We start from the raw sequence: 15,102 nt of genomic DNA on the forward strand, positions 1-15,102 counted from the left end.
CAAGCAGGAAGAGGCAGGATAAAGGTCAGCAACAAGCAGAAAGAGGCAAGATAAAGGTGAGGAATGAGCAGAAGGAGGCAAAATAATGGCCAGAAACAAGCAGAATAAATGTCAGAAATGAGCAGAGAGAGGCTTAATAAAGGTCAGCAACAAGCAGAAAGAGGCAGAATAAAGGTCAGCAATGAGCAGAAAGATGAAGAATGAAGGTCAGTATTGAGCAGAAAGAGGCAAAATAAAGGTGAGAAACAAGCATAAAGATGCAGAATAAAGCTAAGAAACTAGGAGAAAGAGGCAAAAAAGAAGTCAGAAATGAGTAGCAAGAGGCAGAACAAAGGTCAGAAACGCGCTAAATGAGGCAGAATAAAGGTCTGAAAGGAGCAGAAAGAGGCAAAGTAAAAGGACAGAAACAAGCAGAAAGAGGGGAAATTAAGGTCAGAAAAGAGCAGACGTGGCAAAAAAAGAGGCCAGCAACGAGAGGAAAGAGGCAAAATAGAGGTCAGAAATTAGCAGAAAGAGGATAAATAGAGGTGAGAGATGAGCAGGAAGAGGCAAAAATATGGTCATAGACGAGCAGAAAGAGGCATATAGAGGTCAGAAATTAGGAGAAAGAGGCAAAATAAAGTTCAAAAGTGAGGAGAAAAAGTCAGAAATCAAGCAGAATACCAGCAGAACCTACTCAGGCATTCATACACCCACTCACAGAACAACTCAGACACATATACCCACTCATACACTCAGTCAGACACTCATGCACCCACTTACATAATTACTTATACCACTTACAGAATCACTCATACTCTCTCTCACCCACTCACAGACCTACTTGGAAACTCATGCCCTGACTCCCAGACCCACTCAGAGACTCGTGCACTCACTCACAGACCACTCAGACACTCATGCACTCACTCACAGACTGTCTGACACACTTATGGAGACACTCGCAAACGCAAGACGCTTTCACACCCATTCACAGACCCACTAAAATACCCATGCACCCACTCACACCCACAGTGAAACACACACACTCACTCACACACCCACTGAGACACTCATGCAATCACTAACACACTCACTCTTAAAGGTTACAGGTTGCTATTAGGAAACAACAGTTAAAAAACCTTAGAAATTCACTGAAAAAAACAAACATTTTAGGGTAAATTATAGTTTGTAAATAGAATTAAAAAACCTTAGAAATTCACAAAACACACCAACGGTTACAGAGACATTATAGTTAGGAACTCTAATTTCAAAAAGCTTAGAAATTCAGTGAAATAAAAGGTAAGGTTACAGGGCATTATAGTTAGGAAATATAATTTAGAAAACCTTAGAAGTTCATAGAAAACCCAAAGATTTCAGCAATGTTATAGTTAGGAAATAAAATTAAAAAAACATTCAAATTTCACTGAAAAAACCACAGGTTACAGAGACGTTATAGTTAGGAAATATATTTTTTATAGTTAGGTTCAGATTTCACTCATCCAAAACCAGTGAAATCCAGCAGTTATAGTTACCTGCGCTAACTATAACATGTGCACCTGTAATGTAATGCTTCTGACCTCATATATTACATCACTCATGACAGGGTCAGTGACATCACTGATGGCATCTCAAATGACATCACTCATGACATCATCCTTAGAACCACTCACACACCCACTCATACCCCTATACAACCTCTCATACACCAACTCACACACCCACACAACCACTCACATAGCCATTCGTAGACCCATATGAGTTCTCTTATAACCACTTACTCATCCCTAGAGCCACTACACACCTGCTCACTCACTCATGCAGCCACTCACTCACCCATACAGCTACTCATATAACCAGTTACTCATCCTTACCCCCACTCATGCACCCACTCGCTCATCCATACAGTCACTCACACACCCACTCGTATACCCATACTGTGACTCACACAATCAGTCACTCATCCATACATGCACTCACACACACACACACACACATTCACTTACCCATACATCCACTAATTGACTCACTCACTCATACATACATTCAGACAACCACTCACTCACTGATACAGCTACTCATACACCCAGTAATTTACCCAAACAGCCACTCAGACATCCACACACTCACCCATACAGCTACTCACACACCTACTTATTCACCCATACAGCCACTCACACACCCACTCACTCACCCATACATCTCTCAAAACAGCTACTTACTCACTTATATAAGCATGCACTCACTCTCAACCCCACACAACCACTTATATACCCCTTCACACATTCATACATCCACTCACCCATATAGCCATTCACACAGGCACGCACTCTCCAATACAGCCACTCACACACCAACTCACTTAACTAAACACCCACTCATACAGCCATTTAGACACCCAGTCAGTCACCCATACAGTCACTCGCTCAGTCACTCACATAGCCACTCACTCATCCATAGAGCCACTGACTCACACATTCACTCATCAATTCAGCCACTGACAGAGCCACTCACTCACCCATACAGCTACTCTCTACCCACGTATTCACCTATACAGCAACTCAACTATACCAACACGCACCCGAACAGTCATCCACACACGCATACACACTGTCACACAGCCACTTACGTAATATATATCAGAAGTGGTATCACTCATTAGTAGGACACCTGGTATACTAATTTACCTTTTGTAGTACCTTAGTATATATGTTTAACAACCATAAACTCTTACAAAATACTTGCACTCACTTGATGATGCCATCAGTGATACCATTTCAGATGTCATCAGTGATGTCACTGACCATGTCATGAGTGATGTAATATGTGAGCTCATAAGCAGTGCATCGCAGAGGGGCAATTTATAGTTACCTCAGGTAACTATAACTGCTGAATTTCCCTGGTTTTGTATGAGTGAAATCTGAGCCTAACTATAACGTCCTTGTAACCTTTGGTTTTTCTGTGAATTTCTAAGGTTTTTTAATGATATTTCTTAACTATAACGTCTCTGTAACCTTTGTTTTTTTTCAGTGAATATATACATAACAAAATCAACAAACAATAACATTGAAGTACATAGGAAACAATTTCCAGCCAAAAGCAGCACATACATTCAGAGTTCCAAGGACCAGTAACCATTTACCACTATCATAGGTGATAAAACAATGCTGCTCTAGATATATTAATCAGCCCAAAACCTTAGCAATCCCTAGGAACAAATAATAAGTAGGTGAGGGTCAAAGTGTTAGAAAGAGGGCAAATGTTTGGTACCCGGATATCACAGTGAGCGTGCTCACGTTTTCTACTCCTGACATTTTGGCGACTCAATTCTTACTGTCTTTTTTCATATTTTATACATTCATAAAGCACATTTAAAATACATTATAAAATCTTCTCTTGCATTTTAAGTTATACACAAATGCGTACATAGAAAGTTTTAAAAAAAACATTCCTCTTTACCCACTTCCTGTAAAGGAAACCCCCTTTTAGCAAACACAGCCATCGCTATGCAAAAGCCACAGTTATTGTTTCTACAGGTTCATTCATCTTATTTGCTTAGGTAACATGTCGACCTGTGAGGTGTGCACGCATCCTTTTTTGCACTTTGCACTTTTGATAATAAGCAAACAAGTAACAAAACATTTTGATATTTTTGTAAAGCTGGTACCTTTATTTTTATTTTTTCATTTTATTTTTATTTATTTGAGTTTTATATAGTGCTAGCTAGACCTGAAGGCATCAAGGCACTTTACAGGTCATGTGATAAAGTTTGCAAGAGGTATATGAGGGGATTCATATTAGTCACTGTTAAAGAACAATACAGCATTAAGTGGTTACAAAGTCACAAAAGTATATTACAAGGATTCAATACGGAAAGAAATTGGAGACAGGAGACTGAGTCATGTGACCGTCTAGATGGAACCAGTCAACGAGGGAAACGTAGAACAGCTTGAGCACCACCAAGGATTGAAAAGCTGCACTCGGCAAGCTACTTTGATACCAGTTCATTTAAGGCATAGTTCTTGAACATATCTTGAATATCAAATTTAAAGTTTTGTTGTTTCAAACTCCTCAGACCATAAGGTTCCAGTAGGGGTACACATTTCTTGACAGTCTTCAGTATAATATTATGGATTATATGTTCCTGTATTCTTGTTTATCCTCTATATATTGTCTATATTTATCGTCCGGAAGAGAAGGAATTCCACCACAAATTGCCAAAGCTCCCTCTTTGCCAAACTTGCAGTCTCCTGCCTCATTTAGATATGGAAGAAGCACCAGATTTCTGATGGTGCAGCTTCACCTGTGCCCCCATAGAAAACCCTTGATCCAGTAGCCCATGCTCCAAAGGGTTCCTGTGTCACTACAAAGGTGTCCCGGCCCCACATATGGTAGGACTATTGCAACTGATGTCACCTGCCTAAATCTGCCTTGCAAGACATGGGAAATCAAACAATAGCCCACAAAATACAGGAAAAAAACGTACTGCATGTCAAGACAATTATTTTACTTCTCACAAACATGCCCCCATGGTTCTGTATTTAATTTAAGCCTGGGCGGTAAACTCCGCTCCGCTCGAGGAGTTTGTGGAGTTTTCTGCACTCCGCATTACGCGGTGATCACGGAGTTACAAAAAACTCCTCTTTGTGTTGCAGACCTGAGTTTTTTTCGTTGCTCGCATTCGTCAACGTCATGTTGGTGAGCGCGATCGAGGAAAATCTACCTCCCGGCGAGATTTTTGTTTGCGATCGTCAACATCAAATTGTGAGCACGAACATGGAAAATCAAACTCCTTGCGAGATTTCTCAACGCAGGGGTGTCAGATTTCTCATTGCGAGTGGTCGCGTATGCTCACGACCGCTCACGTTGGGAAACTGTCCATTCGTGTTGAGAAAGCTACAGCTCAAGTGAAAATCTACCCAAGCGGCAGAAAGGAAAGCAGCGCCCACTTGCGCTATGCATGGTGCCTTTTGCCATTTTCAAATGACTTGCCCATGCTGAGTAGCAAACTAGAACCAAATTTGCAGGAGTACATTTTACACTGATTGTACTCCTGAAAATGACGGCTGTGGATTATTTTTGAATCCTCAAAAAGTAAGACGTCCTACAAATGTAGATTGAACCGGCACTGGTTCAATAATAACCCTGGCATTGGCTTCTTCCCTAGTGTGTGGTTTCACTGCATCACGGACAGTGCTGAATGGATTCCCTAGTCAGCATGAGTGCTGGGAAGCATTGGCTATTGTTGTGCCAGATTGTTTTCTGTGGTTGCACGAATGAAAGGGAGAGCAGGGATATGGAGAGAAAGTTGCATGTTGAACAGTAACCGCAGTCTCCTAGCTAGTGCACGTGCTTAGTACTGGGGTCAATGGTGGAATCAATGAAGTACATAACCCCCCTCACTTCCGCATGCATGCCCTAGCACCAGGGATACACACACTCCAGTGAATGACAGCTCCATGCTTCACAGAGAGTTTTCCTCTGCCAGAGGCGTCTTCCTGTTTGCTCCTGCTTCCTCCTGCCCTCTCGGAATGCTGGCCCCAGTCTGTGGCTCTACTTCTGCTCTTGGAGTTTGATATTCGGTCTGGTTGTGATCCTCCTCGACAATGGAACTATTCTGCTGTTTTTTACTTCCTCCTACATGCTGACTATGCAGCTCGTGCTGATCCCTGCTAATTTCTGGCTGCCGTATATTCCTGACACTTTGAGGGGCTTTTGCTCTTGTATTAATATAACCTCATCGTCATGATTATTTGTGTGAACTTTCATCGCATCTGCCTTCTGATACCTGAAAGATGTTCCGCGGCTCCTACCCCTCTTAACCCTTCCTGGAGCTTAACACCTAGTAATGGCCTCTGTGTTAACCTCACGCTCAATATCGCTGTGTTTACTTAATATACTATATAATATAATAGGAGAACTTTAGAAACAGCCAGAGAGCACGCCACAATAAACTGTGAGCAGTAAACACTCTAGAGTAGTAAGCGCAGACTCGAGTAGGCACTGAGACGGGTTCTTGCTTTAGCATCTTAGACCTAGAACATCTCTGATTGTTCTAGAATGTTCTCTTTAGAGCTGTAGTATAGAAGGAAGCTTAAAAAACATCCATGATGGCTTCATGTTCACCTCTTACACATAGGAATGCAATTCCCCCTATCCACCACGTTAGCTGTATTTCAGCCAGTCGGGTGGCTCAGTGAGTTGAACAGCTGGTGGTCTGCTGGTCATAAGTTGTAATCTTTCCAAAGCCAATTAGTCATTCCATCCGTTGGTACACTTCACCACTACTCCATTGCGGAAAAGTAATGGTTTATGTGCATACCCTGAGAATGGTAGAAGCGCCAAGCTCTATACAGGAACGAGGTCAATCTATTCGCTTGGTGGCCAACCGTATATTAAATCACTACAGTTTGCACACACCAGACAGCAGAAACTCCCCTGCCATGCAAGGGAAAAACTATTTGATGTAACATTGTGACAATGCTTCGCTCTCTCCTGTATGTCCCGTCAACAAAAATGAAACAACTTAAACATACAATTATTGTCAGTATTTATAGCAATAAGACGATTCACAAAGATTTCGCAGTGAGTAGCTGTGACGCACTCTCTAGTAACGCTCCTGCCTTCTGGATTACTCCTGAATTCCCGGAGTAAGCCACGTGTTCGACTGACTTACTCCTGGAATTCAGAAGTATGCCACGAATACTACAAGAGTAGGTAAGTGTAAAATCTTTGTGAACGGGCCCAGTGGCAATCTGAGACTCAAGGCTGGAATTTGCCCGTCGGTCCCATGACATGTCAATGCCCCAGAGGCCAATGAGTAAAACACATACGTTGAATTAAAAAATAAAAACACGAATTTTAGGAAAATGAAAGACATTGGAAATTTGACATTCCTGAAACAAAGCCAAGCAAATTCTCCAGTCGCTTCCAGTGATGAGGTACCACAGGTAATGTGTGCGTGGCTGGAAAAGGCACGAGGGTCGGGTGTTTCAAACACTTTTTTTTCCACAGCGAGATTGTGGAAAAACTCCGTGATCCACCTGGCCCTAAAAATCCCCATTAGATCATTGGTGAGGTCACAGGGCCGCTGCCCTGGCTCTTAGGATGGCGGTCACGCGCCCGCCGTCTCGTGATCCGTTTGATGGGAAGGCGTTGCTAGACCTGGAAAATCAGCAGAAAATGTTATTACAAGAAAAACATTGTGATGTACATTTTTTATGATCAAATATTTGGATCAGTGCCTGGAAGTTAAATTGAACACAAACTGCGGCGATTTAATGACATCTCATTCCTGTTGCATTTGGCACACATTCTCATTTTCATTACTAAAGGTGGTTTCCTTCAAAGGTGACTTCCTTTTAGGACTGTTTCAAAGTAAATCGCTGTCAGCCTTGTGCAGACCGGCTTCCTCCTTGATTTCCTGACAAGGTTTCAGCCTGAGACTCCACGCCTCTCTTGGTTCCACTGCCCGGGGCTACCACAGTAAATGGTACTCTTTCTTTAATGCGACATATACATGTTTAAGCTTTGCATTTTTAAGCAATGACATATGCAACCGTAAGGGCTCGAGACAAGGTGAAGCATTCCCCTAAATACTCGAGTGTTAACTAGTATAGTGGTAAACAAATCCCCACTTAGCATGTGGGTCTCATTCCATATTTTGTCTTTGCACCTGTTCTACCCATTCCTGCTTGATAATTTAGGACAGGGGTCCCCAAACCGGTCCTGGAGGGCCGGATCCATTCCAGATTTTTTGGATATCCCCATTGAGATGCATGTAGTAATTTTAAAAATCTGCCATGGATCCGGCCCTTCAGGACCGGTTTGGAGACCCCTGATTTAGGAAGCTGTTCCGTGGCACCAAATTCATCCACTTGTAGGCGATCCTGATAAAGCCAGGGTCAAGTGTATGGTTAGATGCAGAAAGTGAAACTCAGTTGGTTCAAGTCTCTGCTGCAAACATGTGGAAACCTGTGGCTCACTGGGGCAACAAACGTTGCTGCACAGAGAATTAGGGGGCGAAAGCTGGACAGTGCCATACTTACTAAATATTGCCTGCTGCCTTCTCTTGCACCGGGGCACAAACTGGCTACCTAGCGCAATCAAGACACCTTTGCACTCTTGCTCACAGGTGTGTGCCTGATGTCTAGTATAGTATTTCTACGTAAAGTATACGCTTCGAGTGCAAAATCCAATGCTAGACACATTGGAAGTGTGCTGTACAGTGCAGCACACATGCAATGTGTGAAATGTGTGTTGAAATAAATAATTTTTCCAACTTTGCATTTGCTTGAAGGAGGCATTATTTACTCAAAGCCAAGTCTGACAAACTTACTTGACCGCGCTTTGTGTAAAAAAAAAAATGGGTGCATGCACTGCAACACTCAAGTGCCATCCATGTAAAGCCCCCTTGATGCCAAGAGGTGCAAAGCAGCACACAGTGCAATTCGCACCAAGAAATGGGCTCCTTTCCAGAGCAAAATACCTTTTGCACTGGAAAGTATGGGGCACATGCATCAAGCTAGGCAATTGCGATTACTTAATAGCGATTATTAAGGAATCGCTTTTAAGGAATCACAATTGCCTATGCATGTAGGTTTCGCTGAATTATTAGCGATTCCTACAAATTCCTTAACTGTGAGTCGCAAATTGCGAATCACAATTAAGATATTGCATCCCATTCATTCCTATGGGCCTATAGGCCTATAGGCCCATAGGAATGAATGGGAATCGCATGCTCAGTTTGCGAGTACCAAATAGGTACTCGGAAATTGTACTTGTAGTTGTAATTTCAAGGGTGCAAGGGTGCCAAAAGGACACCCTGATGCACCCCTGAAATTAGCATGTGACATGTATATGTGCAACATGGAACTTTGAAAAACGTTTTAAAACGTTTTAGCAAATTACCATCAACTTGGAATTGATATTGAAATCGCAAATGTTTGGGGACAATGCATTGTATTTAAGAAATTGCAATTTGCTAATCCTTAATTTCAATCGCAGTCTAAGTAATCTCAAATTTTGTGATTCTTTAAATTGCGATTTTTGCATTTGGGATGATGCCTCCCCAATGCAAAAATACTGGTCTCAAAGGGGCATATTCTGTGAATCTGCCCGTTTAGGACCGTTTTTTTCGTTGATGCATGTGGCCCTATGTCCCTTATCCAGACTTTGCACCGCTTAGCATGCTTTTCCGTGGTTCAAAGTCTAACAAATTATGTCCCACAGACTTCAGTCTAATAGTTCAGTTTTTCTTTTTGACGATATGGGGACATGCTCTTAAACATCACGTTGCAGAGGCGTGTGAGGCTAAACCACCAGGATGATTTCCTCTTTGGAGGTTAAAATTAACAAAATGGCAGCAACCTTATACCTTGTGAATCTTGGCCCGACTTACCTGAAACATTCGAGAGTTAAAAAGACTCTGAAGTTGTGTTGTTCACAGAGGAGCACTTGTGCTCCCAAGTAAGTCTCCTGAAAGGGTCCATCTGGAGAATGATGTCACAATAGATCATAAAATCCCCGCTAATTGAAAAGAAGTCTCCAGACTCTGTGAGTAGTTTCTTCTTGTTTGTTTAGTACAGTAGTATAGATAGGTCCAGCTCTGGTTGGCGCAGCCACAGTGCCCACTCTCTTCATTCTAAATCCTTACCATTCCATGCACACCATCATCATCATCATCATCGTCAAATGTCAAAGCACACATATAAAATACAAGAAGTAAAACGGATAAAACAAATGTAAAACTAGTTACCTTAGTATAAAAACACATCAGGCAAATGATGTCTAAAAAAGGTACATAAAGTGTCTTGGTGCATTAAAACAAACAGTACAGATCATTTCCTTCCCTTCTTAATACAATGCATGGCAAATGGCATTTAATGCTATGTAGGGATTATTTAAGCAAAAACAAAAGCTTGCACTTAACTAAAGCCATGCTCAGGGAGTTTGTACATATAAATACATCCATTTTCCGACAATTCTCCTGCAATTAACTGCAGAGGTAAGAAATCTATAGATGGTATAACACACAACGTAGGTCTGCAGGTGCTATAATGCCTCTTTGCATTTCTGTATATTTAAACTTTGCAGTAATGGTCTCAGTATGCGGGTTCACTGAGCTCTATATAGCTTGCAGAAAAAAAGCAAGTAAAGTTGTGAATGCTGTTAAGTTACATGGACATGGAGCAGAACTTTGCTATTGTATACGTTTGAAGGGTATGAAACTAAGAGATGGACCATTCTCAGCCCGAATCTAATAAGGCACAAACGCTGGTTATGTGATGTTTTGAGCAAGTATGGCTCGATAGTTGGAATAGTGCTTAATTGAAAATATAACTCGACAGACTTCTTGGTTTCTACCTTCCACCTCTTTTCTACAGACTTCTTGGTTTCTACCTCCCACCTCTTTTCTACAATCAGTTGTTGTAGTCCGTCACTTACTATGGCTTTGTCTGTATGGTTGATTGATGACGAAGTATCAAACAAATCCATTCTACCAATTTGGTAAAGATCTTCTCTAATGTGAGTTAACCAATTAATTTGATGAACCATGCCTAATTTAAGGCAGTCAGTAATTACAGCTTGGAACATGGCTGCTTCTGGCTTGGAGCACACCGATAACCATACCAGGGTAGGTTCCAACCTCAGTGTGTCTCTCAGGTATTGGAGGCCTAGTTCTTCATTTGCCTCTGTGGATGGAACAGAGTTAGGGAGAGACAGTAGTCTGCGGAGAAATCTATCTTATTATATTTCACCCACACATTCCACATTACAGGCACCTGCACACATTCTTGATTTGATTTTGATTTTTCTATTTATATAGCACGCGAATGCCCGAGGGCGTCTTGGCGCTGAGACGTACCACTGGCTCTTGAAGATGTTGACTAGAGCTGTGCAGAGAAAAGCCATGTTTTAACTTCCTTTCTGAAGGACTTCAAGGATGGGCTGGTCTTTATGTCTAGTGGTAGTTGGTTCCAGATTCTTGCTGCGTATACCAGGAAGCTTCTTCCGCTCCAGTTAGCTCTCCTAAATCTTGGGATCCTGATGAGCTTCATTTGGCTAGATCTGAGAAGCCTGTTTGGCTCATATTGTTGTAAATGCATCTTTAGAAATTGTGATCCAGTTCCGTTTATTGCTTTGTATGTCAGGCACAGTGATTTAAATTGTATCCTATTTACAATTGGTAGCCAGTGCAAGTTTTTTAGTTTGGGCCGACTGTTTCGAACTTTGGTATTCCTAGTATCAGCCTGGCTGCTGCGTTCTGCAGGCGTTGTAGTTTGAGTAGGATTTTCTTCATTGCTCCGGCATATAGGCCGTTCCCGTAGTCCAGTCTGGACAATGCTAGTGCTGTCACTACTGTCTTGCGTGAATCATACGGTAAGTAAGGTAGACTTTTTTTATCATTGATCAGATGTACCAGAGTGATGATGCCAGTTTACTGGCTTGAGCGTCGAATGAGAGATTAGTGTCTAACGTGATCCCTAGGTTTTTCACCTTTTCTGACGACTCGGGCATCTTCCTAGATCTTTTGGCCACCATGAGGGGGACCATATGTTTGTGTCCCCTCCTAATATCATGACCTCACTCTTATCACCGTTCAGTTTTAGGCAGTTCATTCTCATCCATTGGCTGATTTGTGCCATGCAGAGTTGGAATTTTTCTGCTGTGTCCTGTACATCCTTACTTATTGACACCACAATTTGAGTGTTGTCGGCGTAGGATATTGGGGTGAAGCCACTGTTCCTTATTATTTGTGCGAGGGGAGCTACATATAAATTAAAAAGAGTGGGGCTCATCGATGAGCCCTGCGGGACTCCACATGGTAGGTTGAATAGGTTGGATTTTGTTTCTCCTGATTCTACTGAGAAGGTTCTATTCTCTAAGTAAGAGGCTATAAGAGCACAAGCTGAGTCATGTATATTTGCTGTTTTTAGGCGCGTTATAAGGATCTTGTGGCTGACTGTGTCGAAGGCCGCCGATAGGTCGAGTAATATCAAGGCGGCCTTCGATCCGTTGTCCAGTATTTACCTAAGTTCCTCCACTGCTGTAATTAGGGCCGTCTCTGTTCCATGTCCCACACGGGGACATGGAACAGCTCAAAGTAATAAGACTCAACACTCTTTCTCCCACACACTAAGAAATGAAAAAACAGGAAGAAAAAATAAATTGTAGAAGACACTAAATAACTGAAGATACCAGTCTCATCTCATTAGTCATGAAATTGAATGGGTAAGCTTTTAGCACGTTGTATACATGAACTGTGAGCTCTACCCATGCCAACCTCTCCAGTGTTAAATTGAAATGTTGTTCGTTCATTTAAATCAAACTTCTATATACACAGAAGAATGTGTCACAACTGACAATTTGTCATTGTTCCACCACTTGCCATCACCAAACTTAACTACAGACCTACCCACTTCAACTACTTGTTTGGGAACAGAAAACCTCGAATTACTTTAAAAAAAACTCTTGATATCTTCATCTTCATCTTAACTCTTGGTATCCTCACAGGCTAAGGGCTCATTCGCCAACGCAAAGAGCAATGAGGAAAGCGAGCACCCCTGTCTAGACCCCCACCCCACATTATACGTCTCCAAAAATCACTCTGCCAGTCTACACTCGGCCTTGGGACTCGAGTATAGAAGTCTAGTCCAGTTCACAAAACCAGGCCCCAACCCCAGCTTCTCCATCTCATGATAGAGAAACCCCCAATGTAGACAATAAAAGGCATTCTCGATATCTATTGCCATGACCAGCCTCCCCTCATCATAGGTGTCAATTGCCATTAGCGCAAAAAGTCTCTGAATATTGAGCACGGTGTTGCGCCCAGGGATAAACCAAACTTTATCCACGTGGATCAACCGAGTCGCGTTGCTAGAATTCGGTCAAGAATCTTATAATCAACATTAAGCATCAACAATGGCCAATAGGCCATCACATCATGGGGTGAGCTCTCAGGTTTCAACAGAGAAATCACTTACGCCTCCTAGGTTGAGGCCAGTAGATGTCCGAGGTTCCATGCTGTACTGTACAGCTCTACCAATTTGGTGGTAAGGATATCAACATATCTGGCATAATACCCCACTGGGAGTCCATCTGCCCCAGGCTCCTTCCCCAGGGCCATATTCTTCACTGCTGCTTTAACATCCCGGAGTGTGATATCAACCCCCAACTTCTCAGCCTCCTCCCGGGTAATCGTCGGGAAGGCCAATTGGTCCAAAGAAACATCTACCCCATGTGGCCCTTGACCAGGGCTCCCCACATGCAGAGAGATATAATACTCTCCAAATCTCTCATTAATTCTCTCCTTTCCATAGATTTGCTCCCCTGCTCTGACTCAAGTTCCAGGATCATGGAGCCCTTCTTGGAGATATTAGCTTGCCACACCAGTAGAGACCCCGCTGTGTCCCTCACACCATGGGCCCTGACCATATACTGCTGGTAGTCAAAGCAACAGAGCTTTTCAACATGTTCTGCTAGCGCTTCCCCAGCATCCAGCAGTGGCTGTGGCAAAGTCTGGGTTGCCAAGCGTAGCCCTCTCAATGTCCTGCAGCGCCGCCTGCTGGGTCTCAAACTCATGCAGCAAAGTTCACCGTACTCTCACTACGTCTGCAATACAGCAACCCCGGATTATAGCTTTAAAAGTATCCCACATAGCAGTGGCATGGAAGCTATAACTTCACCAAGTTATCCTCAAAGTAACACCTCATCTCCTCCCCAATTGACTGGTGGAACACTTGGTCCCCTAGCTCCTTGACCCTCAGATGCCAATCTGGGATGTGGGGGTGTGCCAACTCCAATTTCAGGGAAAGCAAAACCTAGCTATGATCGGAGAGCATTCTGGACAAATTTTCAACATTCTGCACAGCCACGAGCAACCCGGGTGTGCAATGGAATGTGTCAAGGCAGACATGCAACTCCTGCATAACTGAATATAGTAGTCCTTGTCCAGGGGATGAGTACACCATCAAGAAGTCCCCACTGGAGCAGCCAACTTGAAAACCTCCATGCCAGCCGGACAACCTGGGAGTCACAAAAAGTTGGATGGGACCTATCTAGTGCAGTATCTACAACAGCACTATTGAAAATCACTCCCAGAATCATAGCATGCAGCATCCAGCATGTAGCATGGATGGGGCCAGGACCCTCAAAAACTCATCTAGAAACCCTGCTTTGTCCGTGTTAGAGATATAGATACTGATCATAGCCAGGTCCCAGCCATGGAGTCTGCCCAGGATCACTACATACTTCCCAGCTGGGTCTACTAGCTAATAAGTCTTTGGAAAAGGAACCCTAGGGTGCAACCAACAGAAGTACTGCCATAGCAAAAACAGAGTACAGGGTAGCGCAGGTCTGACCCTGCCAGAGTTTATGGGGCACCAGTCCCTCAGCTGCAGTTAAATGGGTCTCCTGTAGGTGGGCAAAATGGACCCCTCGTCTTTTGAGATAGGTATACACTTTGTAATGTTTGCACATGTTACTAAGCTCTCAGATATTCCAGGATATAAACTTATATGTCATGAGGGCTACCATGGGTGGATGAAATACATTGAGCCCAGTAGCCAGGCAGGGGAACCCGCCCGTTCCCATGCCTCACATGTCCAGGACCATGGCTCATGTAGAACACAGCAACAGGCACGGCCAAGCCAACAAAAGCATACTCTACTCTCTAACCCCAGGACAAGAAGAGAACATCCCCCTACCCAAACCAGTAGGTTAACAAAAATCACATGTTCAGACAACAGACGTGTAACAGCAGTTGTGGGGTATGGCAACAGGGGCACCTCCCAGCATCACAGCACACGATCATGTAAGCCGACAAGTCTGCCTCAAATGAAAAGTTGAACTAGGTACCATCCACTCTATAGTCTCACATTACACCTCCACTCATTGCAGTAGCAACCTGTCCCGTTTAGAGGAGATCGTCAGGAGTAAGGGTCATAACCTAGGCAAGACATCTTCTGAGTGCCAAGCAGAGACCGAGGCTCGGTCAAAGTCTATGTCCTTTGGTCCTTTGTCTCCTACTATGGACGGAGGGCTTGCTACCACCACTGCTCTTAGTTGCTCATGATGGGCCTGGGTCTTTGAAGGGAACACTTTGCTACCACTCTCAACCCTCCT

This window comes from Lissotriton vulgaris, chromosome 6, assembly GCF_964263255.1.
Source record: "Lissotriton vulgaris chromosome 6, aLisVul1.2, whole genome shotgun sequence".
Taxonomy (NCBI): domain Eukaryota; kingdom Metazoa; phylum Chordata; class Amphibia; order Caudata; family Salamandridae; genus Lissotriton; species Lissotriton vulgaris.